The sequence below is a fragment of the Mustela nivalis genome, assembly GCF_964662115.1.
Source record: "Mustela nivalis genome assembly, chromosome: 11".
NCBI lineage: Eukaryota > Metazoa > Chordata > Mammalia > Carnivora > Mustelidae > Mustela > Mustela nivalis.
Genome location: NC_139030.1, coordinates 109,293,788 through 109,321,209, shown reverse-complemented (window position 1 = coordinate 109,321,209; position 27,422 = coordinate 109,293,788). Strand labels below are relative to the sequence as shown.

The 27,422-nt window shown below is 35.2% G+C and overlaps 1 long non-coding RNA gene across 3 annotated transcripts in view; it reads left to right on the top strand.

Moving 5' to 3' along the window:
• LOC309844165 overlaps nucleotides 1-27,422 on the top strand; it is a 129,341-nt gene that overhangs the window by 76,450 nt on the left and 25,469 nt on the right. For 2 of the 3 annotated variants that reach the window (XR_014300525.1, XR_014300526.1), the window contains exon 2: nucleotides 20,230-20,314. This is a non-coding gene — a long non-coding RNA (uncharacterized lncRNA). Of the gene's footprint in view, nucleotides 1-14,123; nucleotides 14,202-20,229; nucleotides 20,315-27,422 lie in introns of those variants that run through there. The other variant, XR_014300527.1, reaches the window with a different exon arrangement.

The following is a 27,422-nucleotide window of genomic DNA, read 5'->3' as shown; positions in this document are numbered from 1 at the left end:
GAGTGAGTAGGCCCTATTTTCAGAAGTGCCCTCGCTTTTTTTTTTTTTTTAAATTACAAGTTGTGTGTAAGAAAGAAGGTTAATATTTTCTGATCTGAACTATTGCCAAATATCAACCCTATTATGAAGTGTGATGTGAGGCTTTAAATTCTATGTTTGAGAAAATTTAATTCCCCTAAACAAGAATTCAAATAAAACGCTTAAAATTCCCAGGATTAAAGCTAGCCAACTTTTTGCATATTAAAACAAATTATCACAACGTGTCTATTACAGGAAAATGACAGCAATAATAATGATGTGATAATCAAGACTGGGATCCTGCCACAATGTCCTGTGATGTACACCTGTTTTTCTCTAATGTGCAGTTAGTCATGGCTCAAAATTTCAAAGACTTAAAAAAAAAGTACAAAATAACAACTCACAAGAATTAGATTATAATACCAACTTTCATACATTAACAAAAATATTACATTTTGTTGATTTATCATATAAAGACTTGTCCTACTCATCCTCCAAGCACATCGCTGATGCACTCAAAGTAAGTTAATTGGATTTTATATTTGATGAAGACTATTACATAGGTGAAAATTCAATTGTCAAAGAAAGTTCTTTGCTATATTAAGACATGCAATATTAACTACAGCCTTTTTTGTCAAGAATTTCTATTCTGTAAATGAAATATTTCTATATTATGTCAAATACCCTTATCATAGTTCTACTCCAATCAAATCTTGGGTGCTGACAAGTTTGGAGGGTCCTGATGTTCCTTGCAGAGAGCTAGGAACAGAGAGCTAGCAGTCCTCCCAAACCTGGGTTCTAGAATGGGAAATTACAAAGAGAAAGACTAAGGGCTACTGAATAAATATTTTAAAAGGTGATTATCTTTCCAAATTTGTGTATCACTAAAAGTACACACTCTGACCTCTGCTATCCAGACATACACTGCTGTAAAAAGCTGTTAAAAGCATATGTATGTATATATACATAATTATTTATCCTGCGTTAGTTACACTGCATATGACTGAGAGGGCATTTTCAAGGGAAAGAGATTATAGAGAGATTATATTATCTTTTGTTTCTTGTTACATGGTCTCTCAATAGTTAGGTAAGATTTCCTAAGTTTTTTTTTTAATATAATGTTAAGTTTAGTCTTCCTAATACCTTCGTCAGTAGACAACAAGTAAGTGTGACGGCGACAGCGACTATTTGTTTCGTACGCTGTGCCCTTGAGAAATGTGCTTACATGCTATATACTTCGTCTGGCCCTTTCAGTGATCTTTTGTGATAAATATTGTGGTTTACAAAAGAAGAAATAAAACTCTCCAGTGTATTTTGTTTCACTCACACACTTGGAGACTATTAGGAGTACTTAGATTACATTTTCTCCTTGAAAAAACATTCCAGTACCAGGCCGTTTCTGAAGACCAAATTTTTTGGTTAATTACTTCTGGATTTAATTTGCAGGTGTTTTCCTGACCATAAATACAATGACAAAGTTGAATCATGGATGAATTTTAGAGAAGAAAATACATTATTCTTAATCAAAATACTTGAGAGCATTGATGATAAGCCGTTTGCCATACTTCCTTTAACTCTTAGAAAACTTTTATGTCCAATTCTGAAGATACTTTATGCATGTGTCAATGTGTGTGTGATAAAGATGTGTATATGAAAAAAATCCACATATGTGAATATTCACCACTATATGTTAGGGAGAGAAAATTACACCAAGATCTTTGAAATTCCCTAGGCCTTTCCAGATTCTAGCTCCCTCTGTCGCTGTGGAAATAATGCTGTACTCAATACTCTGGAGCTCACTGCATTATATCTTTACAGTCCCACTGCCTCACCCCAGTCACACATGGGGACATATATCTTAGCAAAGATTGTTTGGTTCTGCATCATTTTGAACTTTATATAAATGAAACTATACTTTATCTTTCTAAACGGGCTTTTTTCTGTCAATTTTATTGATGCGATATTTGTGGCAATATGTCATTCATTTTCACTCCGACATATTCTATTTATGAATATGCTAAGATTTATATATGTATTCTTCTGTACATTAATTATACACATAGAACTGTTTATATTTTCTCATACATATATATGAGAATATATAAATATGTATTTGAGATCAGAATATATCTATGACTGATGAACTTTCTTACCATTTACATTTTAACCATAATTCTGCATGTTAATTAAAAGCTCTTTGTGAAAATAATTTTTGGTGACTACGTAACTGATTTTTATGTATCATAATTTCCTAAAGACATTCTCTAATAATAGAATTTGATTTTCCTCTAGATTTTCCCTAGAAAGGGTAACATCACAAGTATCTTGACATTAAAATTTTTCCTTAATGTTTATTTCTTATTATTTTCTAAAGATAGATTCTCAGATATAGAAATATTGATTCAAAGGAATTAAGGGTTTTTATGGCATTTAATACTGATTGCAAACTGTTTTTGTCAGAGATTGAACTAAATTTTACTTCTATAAATTCCATATGAAAATATATTTTTCACTGCACCCTCTCATCTTTGGTATTTTCAAAAACAAAAAAAAGCAAACAAAAACTTAGCCAATTTGTTTGGCAAAAATTTGTGTAATATTGTTTTTTTCATTTGCATTAGTAAAACAAGTGGTAATTCATTATTTCTTTTCTCTTCTTCTATAAAATGTCTGTTTATATAATTTGTCCATTTAAACCCACTGAGTGATTCTTTTATATATATGTATAATATAAATATCCATATATATTTTAAAAAGGACACAGGACTGGTAATCTTCAGTGCCTCATTTGATCACGCAGATGGTGCCAACCATAAGATGGTTTGTTTTCTCGAACTGAATTGATTACTTTCTTGTGAAAGAACCCAGGGAAATGAATTCTAAGTGATGTGACTTGCCCAATTCCCAGAAGCATAATGATTTCAGTAGGAAGAGTTATTTTTGGTGACGGAGTTTCAGAAGAAAATATTTATATATCTCTGAAAAGTCAGTTTTCACATGCAAATTTCCTATTCCGCATTATAGAAAGAGTCCAGTTGTGCAATTGCCTCATGTATTTTCATCACTGACATTTCAATATCCTTTTATTTCTTTCTAATCTCTTTTTCTGTTCTGCTCAGCTCATGCAAACCAACAAACATTGGACGCAGACCAAAATTCTAAAGATATTTACTTAACGTTTTTCTCTCCTCTCACAAGTGACTAAGAATTGCTTTCAAAAGCCCAAGTATATGCGTTAGATTTTAGAATTACGTCTGTGACACTCACTTTTCTTCTCTAATGGCTTCTTTCGTAGTCCCACACATTTTAAATGACTCCCATTTCTACTCACTCAGTGCATTGATGTCTTCCTATCATCATTAGTTTTACTACAGATGTTCACAAAAGAAAGAGAGGTTTTAAGCATGTTCAAATGGATGATACGCTCCAATATTTTCTTGATGTTTAATTCAAGGATTTTGGAGTCAGATCATCTTGGGTTAAAGTCCCATCTTTACCACTTTTTAGCTGTGTAATGTTGTGGTTGTACAACACGGGACGACACCTCTCGGGGCTTCAACAGCCTGAGGGTTCCATTAGAGAAAAGAAGAATAACACGGTGGATGGCAGAAAGGATACACCCACCATCTGATGCTTCTCGTAAGTCATCTAGACACTTCTAGTATCTTGTTTGCCATCTCTTGGGGGAGGAGACCAAAAAACCCACATTTTACAGAATGAAAAACAAACAAACCAAAAAAACCTCCCAAAACAAATGTTTTATTTAAAGAAGCATGGGCAAATGTTTGTTGCTAGATTAGTAGACTGCCAGTTGGATGTTTATTTTTCTGTTGTCATTAAGATAGATCCTAAGGCAATGGTTTGCAACCTGTGTTTCCCAGATTCTTAATTGAGGGGATCATAGCAACAAAGACCAAACGGGTATGTTTCTACCCTTTCCCTGCCAGAGCAGCTCCACTTTTATACAGAGAGCGTGTTTTGTTATTTTTAGGAGGCTGCTATTTTGCCTCCAGATGTCAAAACTTGTCTGAGATTGGCCTCTCAAAACTCTGACCTTATCAGAGATTTTGGAAAATGGGTAGGAGAAACCACACAACTTGTGGGCCTATGCAAAATGAAAGTGCCAAGCCTCCTGTCGAAAAATTATAGGGTTTCAAGATGGTGATAGCAAAGTATTACACTGTGTCTGCGGCTCTTGTCGTTGTAGGGCCCTGTGTTATGACGAGGGTTGCACACGTGTGAAGCCAGCCCTGAAGAAGGACAGGAAGAGAGCCAGGCAGGCGCACGTGTATAGGACTTTATGCAGGGTTTGGCCAAAGGCCCTGGGAAGAGGTGTCACGCTACCAAGAGCTCATCAGAATCTGTGGGTTCCTCCTTCCCACTTCTGCCATTCAGTACCGCTGAGCTTCTCAGCCATTAACCAACATTCCTGCATTATTTGCAAAAATCATACTATCACAGTCCTGTTCTTTTTTTTTTTTTTTTTTAAAGATTTTATTTATTTATTTGACAGACAGAGATCACAAGTAGGCAGAGAAGCAGGCAGAGAGAGAGGAGGAAGCAGGCTCCCTGCTGAGCAGAGAGCCCGATGCGGGGCTCGATCCCAGGACCCTGAGATCATGACCCGAGCCGAAGGCAGAGGCCCCAACCCACTGAGAACCCAGGCGCCCCTATCGCAGTCCTGTTCTGATGGAAAACAATGGAAAGTAAATCAGCCTTAGCTTGTCGAACTAAGAAGTGTTAAGTATTTGAATAGCTGTTTGTAAGCTGCATATGTTCCTTAAAAGTGTTCTTTGCTTCTTTAGAAAAAAATGAAGTATTTTATTTAAAACCCGCATTTAAAACTGGGCAGATTGACTCTGGCCGACACTTATATCCTAATGGAAAGTCCCGTGAGAGTGAGTGTCCAGCAGAACGCTCCTTTGTGTTCCTTTTCTTTTTAATTTTGAAATGCAGACATAGCTGTGAGTCATCTGCACGGCATTAGACCGATGGCCCAGCATCAGCGAAGCTACAGCCCTAATGACAGCGTGAGGGATGACGTTCACGTTTTGATGACGTGTCTCTACCTTAACTTGGGATCAAAGCCCCCATGGCAAAACAGAACAGACAAACACAGAATGATCGTTTTCCCAATCGAGTGCTCATTTTCAGCCTCTTTTTCTCCTGAGTCTACTCCAAGGATTGCGTGTCTGAAAGATTTTCAGAGTCCTTTATCTAGAAGCTTTGAGTTAGGAGGCTTACTCTGAGGTATCAAGCTCCCACTTGTCTGACACTCTGGGTTTCTCTCTGATGGCTATTCCCCTGCAACGTGGAGATTGTACTGCAAGGAATTTACCATCAGGGGGCTGTCATCCTAATAACACGAAATTAAGACAAGACCATTTGAAACTAGTTCGACAGCATCATTCAGCATTAGAACGTCCGACATACGGTGCACACTCCCGTATGGACAGAACCGATGCGGTGCTGATGTTGCCCAGAGCTTCCTGTGCGGGACTGAGGCACGCGTTCCCCAGCGCAGGGCTTGCATCACGGTTCCTCCCGACGAATTGCCCTGCACTAGGAGAGCTGCCTACTCCAGACAGCCGGCCTCTGATGACCCGCAAGCAGCATGCAAAGGCCGGTCCTTTCCCCGGAGCCGGAGACACCCTGGAAGACGGTGACCCATGCAGGGCCTCCTGCGCAGCTGGCTGCTTCGGCTGAGCTGTACTGGCCTCCCTCTGCCCATCCCACGTTCGCCCCTTTATTCCACAGGTGTTCATCGCAACAGCGTGACCAGCTACATATTCCGTGGCACCCAGTGCAAAGTGAAAATGTGCACCCCCCCTTTTTTTAAAGAGCCATTAAAGGTACTAAAATATAAAGCTTTCACTTTTTTTTTTTTTTAACAATCTCTCAACTTGTCTGTTTTTTAAAATTTGCTTTAATTTAATTTAATCTTTTAAATTCAATGTCATTCTAAGTAAAGAAAAATTAAACATTTGAATTATCAGCATGAATTTTACTGTTAAGCTTTATATTGCACATGCTTATTTTGAAGTTTACTAAGAGCATTTAACACAGATGCAGAATCACTGAAATGACACAGTTTACTTTTTCAGATCTCGTGAATGCGTGGCTATCTGGCCATGCCTCCTTTCCGCTTCCCTTACGTCTTTTTATGTCCCTACACAAGGAATTTGACCAAGAATTACGCAGGACAAAATAAATGCATAGTTTAGACATTCAGGGGTTGAAAAGTATACAGAGCTCACTAACTTCTGAAAACTCTTTTTTCCCCCCAATATTTGTCCCGAAAAAAAAACCTATTAGCTATGATTCCATAGGAGAAAGCTACCCAGAGAACAGAAAGATTGCATTCCTCTTAAAAATTACATGCTAGCTCATAGTATTGTTTATAAAAGCCATTTAAGACAACTAACATATTTTGATTGAGCATAATATTTAGGTAATGTGTGCAGTAATGAAAATAGTAAGTATCTGTATCGAAGTAATCCAATTTGAAGAAGAAGAATTTTAATTATTTATGGGATAGATAAATGAGATTGCAAATTATTCTTTACGAGGTAATATGCAGCTTTGTGAAGTCCTTTTACAGGTCTCTAAAATAATCAGTTACATACATTATCATTTGTCACCAATTACATGAATCAGAAAGTTATGTGAATTTTCACAATTTCACGCCCATATTTTATTTCCAACTTATATTTTTAATGTATATGCTACTTCTATTATACTTCATTAACAGAAAATAGAAATTGATTCATCAAAAACATTACTATAATCACTTCAGTAGAAATAAAATATACAATGGGGCACCTGGGTGGCTCAGTGGGTTAAGCCTCTGCCTGTGGCTCAGGTCATGATCTCGGGGTCCTGGGATCGAGTCCCGCATCGGGCTCTCTGCTCAGCGGGGAGCCTGCTTTTCCCTCTTTCTCTGCCTGCCTCTCTGCCTAGTTGTGATCTCTGTCAGATAAATAAATAAAATCTTATAAAAAATTTTAAAAAGTATAATAAAACTTAGTTTATAGATTAGGGCCAGTTATTTCTGAGTTAATTAATTAAGCCATACTCCTATGCTTCAGCAGAGAGATTGTATTGGAGCTTCTCTCTAAGGTAAAAAATATTCTCCATTTTATTGGTTTGAAAGGGCATCACTGTAAGAGATGTTTCACCACCAATGCGCATGTGTCTCTTCAAAGGAGACAAGCCTGCACACCACTGTTCAGTGCTTTCGGTCTCCTCCAGGGCACTTGAATTTTAATGATGGTTTCCACTACCTAAATAGAGTCTTACTTTACCTGGTCTATAGACAATTGTCTTTTACATTAGAATCACAATCGGGATCCTAATTACCTAATTACATTAGTGATGTTTGCTTCCTATTTAGAAACATCAACATGATTTCTTTAGTTGGAACAGATACAAAGGAAAACTTTCAGGAAGTGGCTCTTCAGTTTGGATCTAACACTTTCTTGAGCAGCCAACTTTATGGAGAAGGTCTCAGTATGGCATCACGCTGCTTTCCAGAGCATTAGCTTTTTTTGTACTTACATTTTGATTTCCGAGGTTACCTGCTGCCTTCACTTGTGGCCACCTCAATATAGTAGGGGGCCCTGTGGACAAGGTTTACTGCTGGAGAATAGGAACATGAAATCATCCAAAGATCTATCTACTTTCTTATCTTGGATGAATCTTAGGTTACCAATTATTACAAAAATAGACCTATTCATGGATGAGAAAATAAGATCAAATTCAACCCCTTAAAAATGGACTTATAGAGGGGTGCCTGCATGGCTCAGTTGGTGAAATGCCTGACTTGATTTCAGCTCAGGGCAGGACATCAGGGCTGTGAGATCAAGCCCTACATGCGGCTCAGCACTGAGCGTGGAGCCTGTTTAAGATTCTCTGTCTCCCTCTCCCTCTGTTCCTCCCCCTACTTGTACTCTTGCTCCCTCTCTCTCTCCATGCACCCCTACAATGGACTTACAGAAAAGTACATTTTAAATTCTCATTTGGGATAGGCTAAATTGAATCAATTTAGTTTAATTCATTTCAAGGTACATTGCAGTAATCGGATCATGAGGATTTTGATTCAGTGTCCTGTGGAAGGTTGCATGTGATGTCAGAAGCAGCAAGAAAAGGAAGAACAAAACCGGCAGAACCCATAGCTAGAACCAGCTGATGGAGAGACCTATAAACTATGTCCCTATCTATAGCTCAATCCATATTTCAGTGTCTATGTCTGTATCTAAGATCATGACCATGGAAGACAATAAGGCTTGTGAATGTTATGTGTTTAGAGAGCCAGTCCAGGAAGGGGGTATCTAATCAGACATGAAGATAGAGAATAGGTGGTTAAAAGCAGCAAGCCCAACTTTACCTCCCTTCATCTGAAAGAGGATAAAAGCAGAACCTGGGCATGAACAAAACTTTCATACTGGGAAGGAGAGCATCGAGGTTTGCAAAGCCAAGATTTAAATAAAATTTTATATTCAGTATAGGTAAAACATTTTGGTAGAGGTGTAATCAGATCGGATAATTTCTATTATTTTAGGAGCCACCTCCTTCTGGCTATTGGTAACTCACTTGGCTAATGTGTGCCCACACTGAGTGAGGCCGACTCTATGCTGGGTATAGTCAAACAGAGGAGGCACAAAGAGGGGATGGCCATATTGTTTCGACAATTATATCAGATCTCTGGCTCAGTAAGAGTTAATAAGCCTAATGGTCCTGAATGGCCTTACATGATACTTTGAATTTAAAATAGGTCACTGATCCTTCTTAAATAGATCTAATCTGTCTTATAGTGGGTAAGTTTCTACACAAAAGATATAATATGTTTATATTGCTTTCACTTAGAAAGAGACAGCAGGTGCTACATATTTGTATAGTGCTTTAGACATTACAATATATCTGATATGATTCTGAGAATATCCATTAAAAAAAGGAATGGTGATATTGTTATTTCTGTTTTGTAGATAAATAAATGTTTCAGAGATAACATATCCAACAAACCTCATATGCCTTGCATAGAAGGGAGTCAAGAACAAACACAGGGAATACATCTTTTGATCACTGGTTAAATACTGCTTGTATAAAGCAAACTTATATTCACCAAAGCTACTAGATTCCAGTCACCCATGTTTTCCTTGCTGCTTATCCGATTTTATTTCTGTTTACTTAAGGGTATCTAGGATAGATATAATTTACAATTTAATTATCTTAAAATAGAATATCAATGATATCCATTCCACTGGTAGTATGAAAATAGGGGAACACTCTAGACCAGGTATTAGCAAGCTTTTAACTCCAGAGACAAAAGAGTATGGGTTTTGTTGACCACGTGGTCTCTGTGACAACTATTCAACTCTATAGAGACAACGCATAAACAAATGGGCGTACCTGTGTTCCAGTAACATTTATGATCCAAATCAGACCTCTGCTCTAGATGCTGAAGAGAGCATGTTTTGTTTTTTTGGTCTTTTTTTTTTTTTTTTTTTTTAATGACTGTTAAATACCTACATTGTTCCAAAGCCAAGGAAACGCTAGTCTACTACTTATATCCTTTAGGAATAATTTTAATATCACATGCCTATATTTAATAGTTTCTAACCAAGAACTTTGAAAAGTGAAACTGATAAATAAAGGATAAAATCAGATCATATAGTAAGAAATGAAAAACATATTTCTGAGATGGTAGATGCATTTTTATATATATGTTTATTTATAATATGTAATTTATTAATCATTATATTATTACTTGATTTTAAGTTCATTTTAATGGAAACAATGGAATTTCTAGAAAAAGTTTTTGGAATGTATGTGAACAGTTAAAAATGTCTCTGGAATAATATGTTATAGAGATTTTTAAAAAATATTTTTAAAAATTTTATTTATTTGACAGATCACAAGTAGGCCGAGAGGCAGGTAGAGAGAGAGGGGGAAGCAGGCTCTCCACTGAGCAGAGAGCCTGATGCAGGGCTTAATCTCAGGACCCTGAGATCATGACCTGGGCTGAAGGCAGAGGCTTTAACCCACTGAGCCACCCAGGTACTCCAGTCATTGAGATATTAAAATTTTATAAATAGAAAGAATAAACTTAAAATGCTTAGATGTTGGCAAATTCTAATAAAAGATCCTTTGAAAAAATATTTTTGGGATATATATGCATATGCTTATAGTCCCAAGATTAATCTAATTTTATTTTTAATTTTATTATTCTATTTTTCATTTTCTTCAAGATTATCAACTTTTGAGAAATACTTTAATTCTCCCAGAGATTTTGAACAGAGTAATAGGCACAAAATGGTGAATAATTATTCCATTGAATTTTTTGAATTTATGTAACTTTCTCTGAAATCAGTGTCAATATTATTTTTCCTTAGGTATACTTTGACTATAAATCTGGAGAAAGTTGATGCCATTTATAAATAAACGACACAAGATATTATCATGGCAGAAACACTTTAGGCATATCCAAACAAAATAGGAGACTATGCACACCCCATGGAGATTTTCTACATTCATAAAAAAGCTAAGATACTTTGATGACCAATTTCCTACTTAGTCTAATTTATAATATCTCTAAAGTATAGTAAAAAATCATGCACTTGATTCAACAATGTGAATGAAAAACTATATATTATTATATCGAATCCAGTGAAACAGATGACTATCAGAGGAAGAGAATCGGGCGCACAGTGATCCTTGCCTAGTACACACATAACTAATTTTTTCACAGGGTCTTTCTCCTTTTCACAACATGTGTAAAAGAACTTGCAATATAATTACTAATACTGGTTTTTCATTTACACCCTTTTCTGATTTTAAGTTTGTGCACATTTTAAATATTTAGAATAATACATAAAGGAAAATAATTCTTTTAAATATATGTCACTGTAGGATACACATTGTTTGGTTGATTTTCTGTCCAGTGGCCATTCCTCTTTTTTTGAGGGGGAGTGGGGAACAACTCAATGATTTTCCTATAGAAGCTTAAAGCTTCCCACTTCTAATTTTATATGTTGGGGGAGTAAGCATTTAACATAGACTAAGCTAATCAATGTTATTCCTTTCTTGTGTGGAGCCAACACATAGGGCTTGAGAATCAAAAGAAGACAGAAAACTATGCACTGATGAAATCATTGAAATTTTCAGTTATTTCAGCTAATAAAGTCCACCTTTCCTCATCTTCTTAGCTCTTTGTTTTTTCCTTAAGCAAGTTGGAGATTGCTTTTGTCTACAGATGCTCTCTATGAGCAGTTTGCCCTTTTCCTTGAAGTGTTTACAGACAAATACGCAAATATAATTATCATTGTGATTTTTTACAAAATTACATGGTTATTTAAGAAGATTGAATAGTAAATCATATGTGTTTATTTCTTTTATGCTATGTAGCTTTAAATAAATAATATGGCATTTTGATAGAAAAACATAGGTAAATTTTCAAAGAACTTTTTGTTACTAGACAAAATATCATCTCTTAATTTAACACAATAAAGATAAGACAAAATAAAAAATAGAAAATTAGACATAAAACACAGTAAATAGGATAATACAAATAATCGAGGTAATAGAAAAACACCCAAATATATAAATAGTAAAGGAACATAAATGATTTCACATTCTTCATAGAAAGAAAACACTTCATAGTGGAGATATTGCATTTTATTAGTTTTGAAAAGATTTAAAAATATCAGTGTTGTTAGGGGTTTAATAAATATATTATTCCTACACATCTAGAAGGGATTGAAATTGTTTTAACACTTCCAGAAGACATTTGGTAAAAGATATTGTGACCTAGAGGTTTAATATGGGTTTCGTTCTATATATCATTCTCCTTTTTTCCTGAATTTGGGAACAACTTCTGAAGGTAATCCTCTATACTATAGATTTAATTTCAATCCATATTGTTTCTAACCTTTATGAACATGTGTTTGATATCCCAAAGTTGAGAACTTAGAAGAGCAGAAACATTTATTACTTAATTTTATGTCCCGGCAAAACTACAAACTGACTTTCGTAGTATATTGTAAAGTTTATTTTGATGCTAATTTTTTTATGATTTATTTATTTAAGAAAGAGGAGAGCACTTCCTTACATGCACGAGTTGGGGAGGGACAGAAGAACATATACTCTTAAAGCAGACTCCCACTGAGCAGGGGGTCTGGCATGGCGCTCCATTCCAGGACTCATGAGATCACGACCTGAGCTGAAACCAAGAGAGCCATGCTTAACCAACTGGGCCATCTAGTGCTCCTACACTAATATTTATTTTTTAAGATTTTTATTTATTTATTGGATAGAGAGATCACAAGTAGGCAGAGAGGCAGTCAGAGAGAGAGGAGGAAGCAGGCTCCCCGCTGAGCAGGGAGCCCGATGTGGGGCTTGATCCCAGTACCTGGGATCATGACCTGAGCCGAAGGCAGCGGCTTAACCCAGTGAGCCATCCAGACGCCCCCTACACTAATATTTTAGAAACATGATTTATGTGAATAACATATTCTAGTCCACTATCTTAAATAAGTCATTCATGAAATGTTCTTTTTTTTTAATACCATATTTTTCCTTTATTACAAATATGTTTTACTTTATTAAAAAAGATCTGCTGCAGCTCCTAATAGCTTTACTTTATCAATGTTTTTTATATATATATATATATATATATATTTTTAAAGCAGGTACAGTAAAATTTTTAAATTATATTTAAAATACCACTGATAATTATTATCAGGGCAGTCGTGTCATTTTTATTTTATTTATTTATTTATTTATTATTTTATTTTATTTTTTTTCAAGATGAAACATTTTTTTATTTTTATTTTTTATAAACATATATTTTTATCCCCAGAGGTACAGGTCTGTGAATCACCAGGTTTAGACACTTCACAGCACTCACCAAAGCACATACCCTCCCCAATGTCCATAATCCCATCCCCCTTCTCCCAAACCCCCTCCCCCCAGCAACCCTCAGGAAATGATAGATGCTGGTGAGGATGCAGAGAAAGGGGAACCCTCCTACACTGTTGGTGGGAATGCAAGTTGGTGCAGCCACTCTGGAAAACAGCATGGCGGTTCCTCAAAATGTTGAAAATAGAACTGCCCTATGACCCAGCAATTGCACTATTGGGTATTTACCCTAAAGATACAAATGTAGTGATCCAAAGGGGCACGTGTACTCGAATGTTTATAGCAGCAATGTTCGCAATAGCTAAACTATGGAAAGAACCTAGATGTCCATCAACAGATGAATGGATCAAGAAGATGTGGTATATATACACAATGGAATACTATGCAGCCATCAAAAGAAATGAAATCTTGCCATTTGTGACAACATGGATGGAACTAGAGCGTATCATGCTTAGCGAAATAAGTCAAGCGGAGAAAGACAACTATCATATGATCTCCCTGATATGAGGAAGTGGTGATGCAACATGGGGGCTTAAGTGGGTAGGAGAAGAATAAATGAAACAAGATGGGAATGGGAGGGCGACAAACCATAAGTGACTCTTAATCTCACAAAACAAAATGAAATGTTCTTTTATTCAAGATACAAATTGCATCTACTAGTTAGTTTGAGATCTTTGTCATTCACAGAATAAAGCTAAACCACTATTTTAACTTACATATTTATGTAAACTTAGCAGAAAATGTTAGCATTGAAAATTAGAAAATTAATATTGACTTTATTTTGAATTATCTATATGTAAGATATTCTACCCCAAAAAAGACTTCTATATATTTTCTCATTTAATTTTCTAACAGGTGGGTATAATTATCATTATGTTGTTTTGCAACCTCTGGAGTTCCCCAGGTTAAGTCTGAAACTAACCCCCGGACAGCGGGGAGAGGTGGGGAGAGACCAAAGAAAGAGTCCAGCTCACGGCTCACAGGTCAGCTGGTGGTCACGTCCTCTTGATTACCCCCTCCAACACATTATGCTTTGGATAAGAGAGTTGAGTTTTGGTAGGATTGTGAAACTTGTCCTTATCATGCGGCAGGTGGAGCTGGAAACGGCTATGAACACAATCATCTCATCCTCGAATACTGTGTCATGATCTCAACCAATTTGCAGTAGTGTTCTAGAGAAGTGGCCAGACAATCTTGCCATAGAACGGGAAGAAAGAGGCGTGTGGACAATGGCATGAGATGATGGGAATACAAGCATTTGCCAGCAGGTACATTCAGGCGACCACATTATGCACTTCATGCACTTTAGTTTAATCATCACAAATAAGCTAATGTGCTGTTTTTTCTTATGATCTCTATTTGAGAGATAAGAAAGTACAATCGAAGAATGTTATGCAGTTTTGCTAAGGTCACACAGGTAGATGTGGAGCTAAGCTTTCTATTGTCTGACATCAGAGCCTATGTACTTTGAAGTACATTAAATTTACTTGGGAAAAAGTAAGATTTGAGCAGGTCATTAACAAATAAAAGAGAACAATAAAATGGACACAGAAATAAAGAGGTAAAGAACGAATAGCGTATGGTGATGAAGTTGCATTATTCAAAATGGCATAAACTCCTGGCTTCCCAGAGAGGTGCACGACAAATTAACAGAGGTACGTATACATCAACATCATTCTTTGAGAACACAAGAAAGGGAAAGATTTTATTACAAAGTGATAAGGAAAATATTAAAATTGATTTTTTTTTAAGTGACATATCTTGGGATGGCTCAGTTGGTTAAACTGAGTTAAACTGAGAAGTCAGTTAAACCTGACTTCAGCTCAGGTCACGACCTCAGGGTCCTGTAATGGAGCCTCTATCCAGCTCTGCGCTCAGTGGGGCGTCGCTTCTCCCTCTCCCTCTCCACCCAGTCGCGCTCTCTCTGTCTCCCTCAAATAAATAAATGAATAAAACTTAAAAAAAAAAAGTGAAAGATCTTCAACCGAGCCAGCAAACATTTGCTTGTGGAATATAAAATCCTTTCTAGCCATATAAAAAATCAATTGACCTAAAGAATTTAAAACTTACAAGTACTTAAAAAAAAAAAAAGATTTTACTTATTTATTTGAGAGACAGAGAGAGTGAGAGAGCACTAAAGAGGGAGAGACAGAGGGAGAAGCAGACTCCCTGTGGAGCAGAAGCCTGATGTGGGGCTCAGTCCTGGGACTCTAGGACCTTGGCCTGAGCCAAAGGCAGACGCTTACCCAACTGAGCCACGCAGGTGCCCCTAAAACTTACAAATACTCGATGAATCATGCAATATAAGAGAGACCGCTTAATTAATATTTTAGTTGTGTTTTGTCTTAGAGGTCTTAGAAATGTATGACAACATGTAAATTTGCAGCCTAAAAGAGTCAGATTTATGGAGTACCATGTTTTGAATCTTCAACATAACAATAGACAATTTTACCTAGCTATATATTTAAAAAATAGTTCTATTTTGATAGGCAGTGTCTCAGCTACATTGAGTTAAAAAAAAATCCAGATGTATTGGAATTTTTTAAAATTTCATTTTACTTTATTTCTTTTCAGTGTTCCAGCATTCATTGTTTATGCACCACACCCAGTGCTCCATGCACTACATACCCTCCTTAATACCCACCACCAGGCTCACCCAACCCCCCACTCCGCTCCCTTCCAAAACCCTCAGTTTGCTTCTCAGAGTCCACAGTCTCTCATGGTTTGTCTCTCCCTCGGATTTCCCCCAACTCCCTTCTCCTCTCCATCTCCCAATGTACTGGAATTTTATAGCAAGAGATGGAGATTTCTTTCACTGCTTCATGTCACCATCTGACACACACTAACATTGGCATTCAGTTTTCTGAGGAGGATTCTGCGTGTCATGGTTACAGTGGTGAAAAATTGCTCAGAATATATGAAGGCTGTGGCCCTACACCAGTTAATAAAATAGAAGACTATGATGTTAATGATCTTGTTCTTTGCTAATGTTTATTGATTAAACCATGGAACATTTTATAATGAATTATTACACTGTTATTTTCATTTCAAAATTTTCCTAGGACAAAGGAAGGGTTCCCAAATATTCAGTAGCTATAGATACAAAGAAAAGGGCAGCATGACTTATATTATCTTATTGGTATCACACAATACATGGATAAGATGCTTGCAAAGCTGCCAGGGAAGGCAAAGCATATTTGTAACCTAACTAGATAGGTGCAAGAATTCACCCTAAAATTTAAATTTTTCATAATACAAATCAATAATAAAGATTTTATATTTTAGGGGCACCTGGGTGGCTCAGTTTGTTAAGTCACTGTCTTCAGCTCACGTCATGATCCAAGGGTCCTGGGATCGAGTCCCACATCGGGCTCCCTGCTCAGTGGGGAGCCTGCTTCTCTCTCTGCCTCTGCCTGCCAATCTGCCTGCTTGTGCCCCTCACATAAATAAATAAATAAATAAATAGATTTTATGTTTTATAAATTGACTGTAAATACAACAAATTTTTGAATAACAAGTATTAATACATTTAGAATTGATTTGCAACTTCCTCACATTCTTTGAATTAATGTTAATATGTTGAGTTGAGTTGGAGTCGATGAAATTACTTGACAGACATAGGTTTGAAACTGACACACTTTTGCTTCACACCAAAATCAAGTATTCTAAAAAAAGATGATGACATTTTGAACATATTTGATCTAATGAAACATTATTTAAATTAATTTCATGTATCTCTTTATATTTTCACTGTGGCTACTAGAAAAATTTAAATTATAAATGTTGCTTGCATTATAGTTTTTTTGAATGACACTACCTTACATAAGCTAAAGGAATTCTGATTGTTTTAGCCTTGCCAATGAATTGATATTTACCTTTTTTATAATATTTGATTGGAAAATGAAACAGGATTGTACGGATTCCTCTTCTATTTTACTACCTTGTATTCACAAGGCAGAAATCTCATTACATAACTGGCTCTGGACTGCATAGTCACTTTTTAGGTTTTTTCAAAATACAGCACACAAAAATACTTTATGAGCTGAACAATAGGAGACATTATGAGGTTGGGAAAACCCTGTGTTTATTTATATGTGAATTGCCATAATCGCAAAAGATTATTTTCATTAAGTTGTCTGATTCTCTTGCGGATCAGTTTTCACATTTTAAATCTTTATATATCTTATTAACTTAATTCCTTTACATCTGCTTTCTAAATCGTAGGGTTTCCTTCCCTGTTTTACCTGCTCTTTACCTCACTGAAATTCTTCCATATCTTTTGCTTTCAGATCTTAGTTAAAATACACAGATGTGAAGATTACACAATAAAACAAGGGAGCATTGGAGCGCTTGAGTGGCTCAGTCAGTTAAGCCTCACACTCTTGATTTTGGCTCAGGACATGATCTCAGGGTGGTGAGCTCGGACCCCTTCCAGCTCTGCACTGGGTGTGAAGCCTGCCTAAGAGTCTTTCCCTCCGTCGCCTCCTTCCTCTTCTCGCGTGCATGCGAGCTCTCTCTCTCTCTTTCTCGCTTTCTCTCAAATAAGGAAATCAATCTAAAACAAAACAAAACAAGCAAACAAAAAGAACACACAAGGGAACATTTTCCAAATGCAATGATGGCTACATGCTTGCCTAAATTGTCGAGTGAGCTGAATGTACACATCTACCTTGCTTGGGGAAACTCAGGAGCTCTCAGAGAGTGCTTATTAGAAACTGATTTCTATTTCCTTTCTTTTCACAAGGTTTTTGAAGCAACAACAAGGCTCCTTCTCCCTTTGTATGTGTAATGCTACTTTTCCACTCTACAATAAGGGAATACATTGGGGAGAGCCTTTTCACTTGGCTACGTTTTTCTTAGCTAAAGATAAAATAATTCCTTTTCATTCTTTTTAAACCTAAGAGGACACCACATTTATACTGCTTTTATATCAGTACACCTTTTCTCCTGGCCAGGTTACTCATGACAACCCTCCAGTTTGCTATATTGAACAAATTTTTCTGGATAAAGATTAAAAAAAAAAAAAAGATTTATAATTGGAAATCACCTTGCTAGTATGTTTCCCTATTATTGTGCTCACTTACCCTTTTGTTTTATTTATTTGACTCCCAAGTCAAGAGTGAATTTTTCACAGGTTGTACTGCCCTACACTGCGATCTAGCCCCAAGTGTATGGGAAGGTGACAATTTAAGGTCACTGATCTTGCTTTTAGTTGTCTTCAGCTTATAAGTAGCTGCCTCAGCCAATATGTTTTACACACACACACACACACACACACACACATACACTCATAGGAGTTTATACAATTCAAATCCCCTTGGGACCTCTTGTATTGGCCTAAGGTCGTTGATTTCCAATTATAAAATGTTCCTCCATTTTAAAGCGCGCTTTGCCAAACCAAGCTGACACATGGGAGTTTTAGGCAGAGCTCCTGCAGGAGGTCCCTTAACATTTTCCTTTTGAAGCCTTGGGGATGCATTAAATAAAGTTCATAAGCCACTTCTGAAAACAAAATTCTATTTTGAGAGCAACCAAATGACTGCCCTCAAATAGTTTCATTTAATAAGAGTGTGCAAATTTTAATTATGTTTCTAAGGAGACTGTGCCTAAAGTTCTAAGAGAAATAACAACCATAGCAATATTTGCATATACATAGTATTTGCTCATCAAGAGTTTAAAGTTTTTTAATAAGCACCACTATGTTTGCCCTGATAAATTCATGGAAAGAGGAATCTCAGTAACATTACCAGAAGGGATAATTTTATCTATTCATTCTCTGCATTTGTTAAAGAGAGGTTTTCTTTTTGTTATAGTCTCAGAAATGGAATCATTCTGCCCATCAGTAAAGAATAAAAATGAATTCTGTGTCAAATGTCACAAGGTAATAGAAATATTTGCTGTCAATATCTTGCAATTTGCAGTCATGATGAAAATCATCAGGCAATAATACACCCATAACCGTTTTTTAGAGAATGTATTTACTTGATTTCAACCTTTAAGCTTTCTGTTCAAAACCAGTGTTTACTCGCTCTTTTCAAAGTTTAGGAGAAATAGCATTATTCTGGAGTCTGTATTAATAGGAATCCTTAATAGTTCTGTGACCTTCTCAAGTAGGTCATTATGCTATTGCTTTGTGACTCATCCTATCACTTCATTAACATAACTACTGTATTGCTACAAATAAAGAAAAAAAAATGACTTCTTTCCCTGTTAGACTTTCTTTCTGTATCTTCCATTTATCCCCATGAATATATTAATTTGGGGGAAGTTGGATATTATTTTCTCAAACACACTAACCATTTAGTCACAAATATTGCCCTTATGCATGATGATATATGGATGGACCATAAGATGGCATAGCTAAAAATGCAATCATAAATAAAACACTAGGTTGATAACCATTTTTCTCTTCATCCCTTGTATTAACTCTAATTTTAAATTTCGGTGCAAATCAGTTTTGCTATTGAATACTTTTTTAAAAAGAATTTATTTATTTATTTGACAGAGAGAGACACAGAGGCAACACAAGCAGGGGGAGTAGGAGAGGGATACACAGGCTTTCCACTGAGCAGGGAGCCCAGTGCAGTCCTTGATCCCAGGATGCTGGGATCCTGACCCGGTCCAAAGGCAGACACTTAATGACTGAGGCACCCAGGTGCCCCGAATACTTTTTTTTCCCCTAAGTGTCAAGCATATTACTTATCTTCTTAGCCAAACAATAAATATGAGTTTCATTTCTCCTTGCTTCCAGAAGAAAACAGGCTAGAGAATAAAAGTTGAGATTTAAACTACTGAAATATAACTGGTTTCAAAGCAATGAGGTATTTCATAACATAGACATTTATCTCCATATAACAAATGACTTTTTACCCTAATTACTTAAAAGTAGTAATGTTCATCCTTGAAGAAACTAAAAGATAAGAAAGGTTATGGCAGGTCGGGGCTGAAAAAAATGTTCTTCTTTCTGAAAAAGGAATTCCAAAAACACAGCCTGGATTATAGAATAGAATCATCAAAGGAAGTTCTGTAAGCACCCGGACAGACGGAAGAGGCTTCTTCAGGTTGGAAGGAGTGTGTCAGAACACTGCGGGCAGCCGTAAATTGGAAGTCACTCCCTCCCCACCAACCATCAGTTGAGGAGCGCGAGGGCACAGTGGGAGACATTGCATGTAGTAAAAAGTACTACTGCTTGAAGTGCTTACAGGTACATTCAGTAAGATGAAGGAGGAAATCAGTGGGGCATATGTTGACAAGGAGAACATTTTGACATATCTGTTTTCTTTCTCCTGGATTTAGATGCTATGATCAGAGATATAGGAGCTAACTGTGACTATGAACTATGAAAATGAAACCCCGAAACTAAAGATGACAGAATAGAAAGGTAAAAAAAAAACCTCTATGGCCTGAATTTTTGATTTGTTGCACCTCTGTGAAATGCCTACATCAGAGATCTGGTTATCTGTTGGCCACTACAGGTTTGAGTGTTCAGAATATTAACTATGAGAAAATAGCATGATGTGATCCCCGCAAAGCTAATATAATTTGGTCTGCATTAACACAGTTATAATACTGAGAACGAGAAAACGCTATAATGCTTTGGGTTGCATTAATTAAATCTCAGTTAATTACATTGCTTTTTTGTGATAGGAACACTTAACATGAAATCTACCCTCTTAAATTTTTAAGTGTGTAATACACTGTTGTTAAGCATAGGTATAATTCTGTACAGCAAATCTCTAGAAGTTTTGTATCTTGCTTAACTGAAACTTGATGCCCATTGATTTTCAAATCTCCACTACTCCTCCCCGCTCAGATACTGACAACTACGGTTCTACTCTTTATCTCTTTAGATCTGACTATTTTAGATACCTCATTAAAAGGAATCATGAAGTATTTGACCTTCTATGACTGACGTTTTACTTTACAATAGTGTTTTCAAGTTTGATCTTTGTTCCATACTGCAGGTTTCCTTCTTGTTAAAGGCTCACTGATGTTCTTTTGTGTGTATACACCACATTTTCTTTATCCACTCATCCTTGTGGACATTTAGTTTGTTTCCACACTTTGGCTCCTGTGAATAAGGCCACAATAAACAAGGGAGTGCTAATATCTCTTTGAGAACATAATTTCATTTCTTTTGATTAAATACGAGAAGTGGAATTCATGGATTTATGGCAGTTTTACTTTGACATTTTGAGGACTCTCTATACCAGCTGCACAATATGTTTTACATGGCGGTACACCATTTTGCATTCCCACCAACAGTGTGCCGGGGTTCTGGATTCTAGAAAGCATGAGGCATCACACTTCTGACTTTAAAATAAAAAATATTTTACAAAATCAAAATATTTTACAAAGATACAGTAATTAAAACAGCATAATAACCGGCCAAAAGACAGACGTATTGACTATTGGAACAGAATAGAGGGCCTAGAAATAAATTCACACACATATGATCAATTGATCTTCTACATGGGTGTTAAGAATACAAATTGGGAAAAGGATATTCTCTTCCACAAAAATAGACAAGTGGAACTCCATCAAACTAAAACACTTCTACACAGCAAAAGGAAGAATTAACAGAGTGAAAGGCAGCTCACAGAATGGAAGAAAATATTTGCAAGCCATATATCAGGTAAGGGATTGATTTCCCAAATATATAAGGAACACCTTATATAATAATAATATAATAATAAAAACAAACACGCAAACAATGACAAAAAGCTAATGACCTGATTTTTTAAAAAATGAGCTAAAGACTTGATTATAAATTTCTTTAAAGAAGACATACAGATGTTCAAAAGATATATGAAAATATGCTCAATTTATTTAACCATCAGGGAAATACACATCAAAACTTCAATAAGTTTTTATCACCTCATATCTCTCAGGATGGCTATTATTAAAAAATAGAGAGAGAGAAAGGTGTTGGTGAGAATACAGAGAAATTGAAACCTGGTAATTCAGTTTTGAGGACTTTACTTTAGAGGTAATATATACAAACTGTAATATACTTATATGTCAGTAGGATGAAGAAAAGACACAAATTCCTCAAAAAGAAATATTTAAAGAAACAGCAGTTATTAACTTAAAAGAAGAAAAAAATATTGTTTTCTTTTAGAGGAAGAAGTAGTCATTTCTTGAATTTAGGAAGTATAAAACTTGGTTTGAAAAAGACACCCAGGGAAGTTGTCCTCAAGTTGACTTTGAATAGGAAATGCTAGAGAGATATGTATTGGCTAAATCTAATCATATGAATAATTACATTAAATATTGATGGCCTAAACACCCAGTTAAAAGACAGATATTTTTAGGTTGGCCTACTAGATGCTGCTTGCAAGGCATTCATTTTAAATATAAAAATAATATAAATATAAAGTTTTCAGATTGAATGTAAGTAGATTAAAAAGTCAATATCATGACTAAATGTAGGAAGGCTGGAGTAACTGTTGTAATATCAGATGAAATAGACTTAAAGACAAAGAATTTTACTAAAAAAAAGGACTTTCTATAATAAGAAAATGAACACTATATTAGCAAGACATAACAAAAATAAATGCATATGTAATAATAAAGTCTCAAAATACATAAAGAAGAAACTGGTAGATTTAATGGGAGAATTACATAAGCCTTTAATTATAGCATATTTGACAACCTCTCTAAAACTAACAGAGAAAAAAATTAGTAATTAAAATATTTTTTATCTTGATCATGGTGATTATTTGACAGATAGATCTGTGTTTCAAGACTAAATTACATAATTTGGGTATGTGCAGTTTATGATACTTCAGTTACACTTCAATAAAGTTTAGGAAGAAATATACCTATACTTTCATCAAAGACACATGGAGTTAAATTTCTCTAGCAATTGAAACAGCATAGTCCCTTTTAAATTTTAATCTGGTATAATTTTTTCAATGAACTAATTTAATTATTCTTTTATTTATAATTATTCCATTTGGGCCTAACGTACATTCATTTTATAAACAGTCTATAAATATTACAAATATCTAAATGTTTCTTCTTTGCTTCCCTCCTTCTTCCATTTTTCTTCCCTTTCACTCACTATCTTCTAGATGATTTTAAATTAAAATGATTAATTTTCAACAATTTTCACTAGTATTTGTTTAGAAATTATGCTTTCAGTTTCCTATCTAAAAATGTTCACCTTGTTAAGGCTACAAATACTTTTCCCAATATTTTCAGCTAGAAATCTTACAATTGAAGGTGTTTTATTTAGACCTATAATCCATTTTAAATTATTTCTTTGCTTATGGTTCAAGGTATGTGTTGAAGTTATTTTTTAAATGTATATTCAACAGTTTCAGCACAATTTGTTGAAACACTTTATCTTTTTCAATTGGATGCTTTTATCATCTTTATAAAGAAAAGCAGTGACCATAAACAATAGCACCATTTCTGGTCTCTTCATCTCTTCAATTGTCAAATTGTCAATATTAACACCAATTCTATAGTCTTGATTATTGTAGCTTTGGAATAAGACTTGAAATTAAATGATGCAGGTCCTTTAAATTTAAGGTGATTTTTTTGAAGTCATTTTAGTTTGTTCATTTCTACACCAAGAGCCTACTGACACTTCCCTGGAATTTTGATGACCCTACTGGTCGATTTGGGGATTAACAATATTAATATTATTCACAATAATATTAACAATATTGAACCTTTGGAGCTCTAACACGATGTATCTTTCTGTTTATCTTCCTTAATTTTTCTCAACAATGTTTTATAAGTGTACAGTATGTCTTGGTCATCTTTTGTCAGATTTAACCTTAAATATTTTATTATAAATGACATTTTTAAGCTCTCCTTTTCTGATTTCTCATTGCTATTATGTAAAACTACAATTGATTTTGTATATCGATCTTGTTCTTACAAGTGACTTTACCCAAGCAATATTTCTCCAAGAGAAACGCAAACTTAGGTCCATACAAAGATTTATACATGAATGTTTACAAGGCTTTATTTGTAATGGCCTCAACCTGGATGCAATCTAAATGTCCATCAGCAAGTAAATGGATAACCAATTTGTGATATATCCAAACCATGAAATATTAATCAGCAATAAAAATCAATGAACAGTTATTACACTCAAAATACAGGAAAAAATTTCAAAATATTTGTGCTGCATGAAAGAAGTCACACAAAGAGGTACACGCTGCATGATTCTATTTTTATAAAATGTTAGAAAATGTAAACTGATTTATAATGATGCAAGGCAATTCAACGGTTGTCTGGGGTTTGGGTGGCAGGAGGGGTGGTTAGGGGAGATGGCGGAAGAGGATGAGGGAGCATTTGTGGTAATGGAGATGCTCGATATTTTGATTGTGATAATGACACACTAATGCAAAGTTGTGCACATGGTACAAGTTAAAGATGTGAAGTTTATCGCATGTCAACTATCCAAAAAAATTAAAAAGCTGCCAAGCTTCTATAGATGTCTCAAAATATTAAGGCAGCAATATGGGAGAATCTAATAGATGTCTTAAGTAGAAAAAGAAAGCACCATTAGGGTCTTCTCGATCATGAATTTCCTGAACCAGTGAAAATAAATACAATTATTGTAAATTCAGGATATCATTATAGTCTTATCTTTTAGAAGATATCATGTTAATTTCTGATCTTATTTTTATGTTAATTTAATCTTGTTCATGTCTTTTTTTAAAAATTTTTATTTATTTATTCGACAGAGAGAGATCACAAGCAGGCAGAGAGGCAGGCAGAGAGAGAAAGGGAAGCAGGCTCCCTGCTGAGCAGAGAGCCCGATGTGGGGCTTGATCCCAGGACCCTGAGATCATGACCAGAGCCAAAGGCAGAGGCTTAACCCACTGAGCCACCCAGGCGCTCTATCTTGTTCATTTCTGATCTCATTTTCATATTAGTGATGTTTTAAAATAAAATACCACATCCAAAAAATCAGGATTGCTCATGGAAAGAAGAGGCCCAATTCTTTTTTTTTGGATAAAGGTATAAGATTAAGTGATACTTACTGCATTATTCAAGATAAATGTTAGTAGAACAAAAATTTCTAACAATACACATAAAGTGATTGCTTGTCTCATGCTAAGTTTAAACATAAACACCCTCAAGTTCCTATAATGAAAAGTATTAGCCATTTGAATTTCAAACTTAAAGCCAAAACAGATTTTCATGATAACCTTAGTTATTTCTATTCCCTAAGTACTCTGATAGCTCCACTGATAGTGCCAAATTTTCAGTGAGACTATTGGCAGAATCATGGGCTTTAAAAATTTTTTTTCAGAAGCATTTATTATGTGATTAGCTGAAATGTATCAGAGTATATTAGGGAACAATAATGAAGTAAATAGTCAAGGAAGGGCATATTCAGAAATATTACGTATCATATCTTCTTAGTAGGTCTCTCTTGTATTTTCTTTCTTTCTTTTTTTTTTTTTTTTTTACAACTAGGACCTCTTGCAAATGATAATTGTGGTCAGACTGTGAAGAATTTTATTCCAAAATGTGCTTTTATTATTGTGTTGCAGGAAACACCTTCTTTACACATGGAAGGTATTTGCTATACTCAGCATAACTTATTGAAAAACAAAACAAAATAAACTTATGCTTTAGGTTTTTCATTTCTAGTTAAGACATATTCCTTCATGGGAAGATATGATTTTTTGAGAATAATGACTAATTATGGATTATTTTTCATAGAGATACACAAAGTGAATTTTAAATATTGAGGCAAAATGGATGTGGGGACATTGTCACTAGCCATGAATTTTTGGATATACCAACAAGTGCTTAAAAAACTAAGAAAATTCTGCTTATTCTTTCATAATTATGAAGACATAAAAATTCACTTAACTAAGCATATAATAAGGGGCATTTTGATTTATATTATTGGTTCACCTCCAATTCAAGTTAATAATGAAGAGATTTAATACTCATGAGGAATGGGATTTTCTTTTTTTTTTTTCCCCTTAAAGATTTTATTTACTTATTTATCAGAGAGAGAGGACAGGGACAGGCAAGGGAAGAGGCAGACATAGGGAGAAGCCAGCTCCCCGCTGAGCAAGAAGCCTGAAGCAGACTTGATTCCAGGACCCTGGGACCATGACCTGAGCCACTGAGCCGAAGGCAGTTGCTTGACCCACTGAACCACCCAGACGTTCCAATGAATGGAATTTTCAACATAGTAACCCTTTTCAATATTTTTATTACCAAATCTCTATTTAAAGAAGCTTCAAAATCATTTGAACATCCAGATTTTTTTTCCTCTTTCCCCAGAGTTTAAGCCTTAAATTAAATTATCGAGGAATGACAATAAATTTCTGAATAAATGCCCTATGGAGAAATGTCTTTTAGCTAATTTTCATGCAAAATAGACTTACTTTATAAATCATCATTATTCTGGCAAAGCACACATTAAAAAAAAATCTGAGAAACCCAGGATAAGTTATTGGAAATAAATGACATTGAACAATTACTGTTAAATTGATTTTTAAGATTATAAATTTTTATTTTTCTCTGAAATAAAAAAAAAGAAGTGGAGAAGTCAGGGTTTGACTACTGATAGGATGTTACAATTTTTGAGTTTGAAAAATTATAAGGATTGAACATTTTTAACCGAAATGGAAATACTCAAAAATATTTTGTTACATTTTCACAGTCAGTAAGTAATAAATACTTGCTACAGGAAATATCCAAATTGTTAATATTTTATAATAATTGTAATTTTACTATAGAATTTTTAATATAATCTATGATAAATATTTTTGGTGAAAGGATAAGACATAAAGTATATTCTTTAACCTTTGGAATTTTGAATTTGAGATAAGCACACTATGCACATATCAGTTTATACATAACACTGATAACTGATCACACACATATATTCTCTAAAGTACCTCTGGCTCAAACACTTGAGAGGATTCAACAAATTCGTTCCCTATCACATACACCGGAAACGTATATCGTGGTTATTACGCACCAGGCAATGTTTGCCTTAAGTATTTTACTCATTTTCACTTTATCATCATATCAGCTCTGTGGCACAAATTTCATGATTCCAATTTGTGGACTTAGAAACTGAGAAATGAGCAGTCGATTAGTTTTACAAAAGTCCAGTATTTGAGATTGAAGCCCAGTTCTGTTTTGTCTCCAAAACGCATTCTCTTCCAGTTTTTTCCTTCTATTTATTATGTGCTGGGAACAAAGACTAAAAAGGAATGAGTTCCTCATTCTCTAGAGTTTATAGTGAAGTAGCTGATCCAGATAAACCAATAGAAAAAAATATAAAGTAGAGTTTAATATATTGTAACCTAGTGATTACGAGAAAAGAGAAGCCTGGTCGGGTAGCACAGAAGGGTAATTAACTCTACTATTGGGGTATTAGGAGGTGAACAGGGAAGGTGTTGTGGTGATTTCCTGAAGGATGAGGGAGCATCAGTGTCTCTAAAATATGCAAAAGATTGTGCAATATTAGGGGGGAAATGGTGTGATAG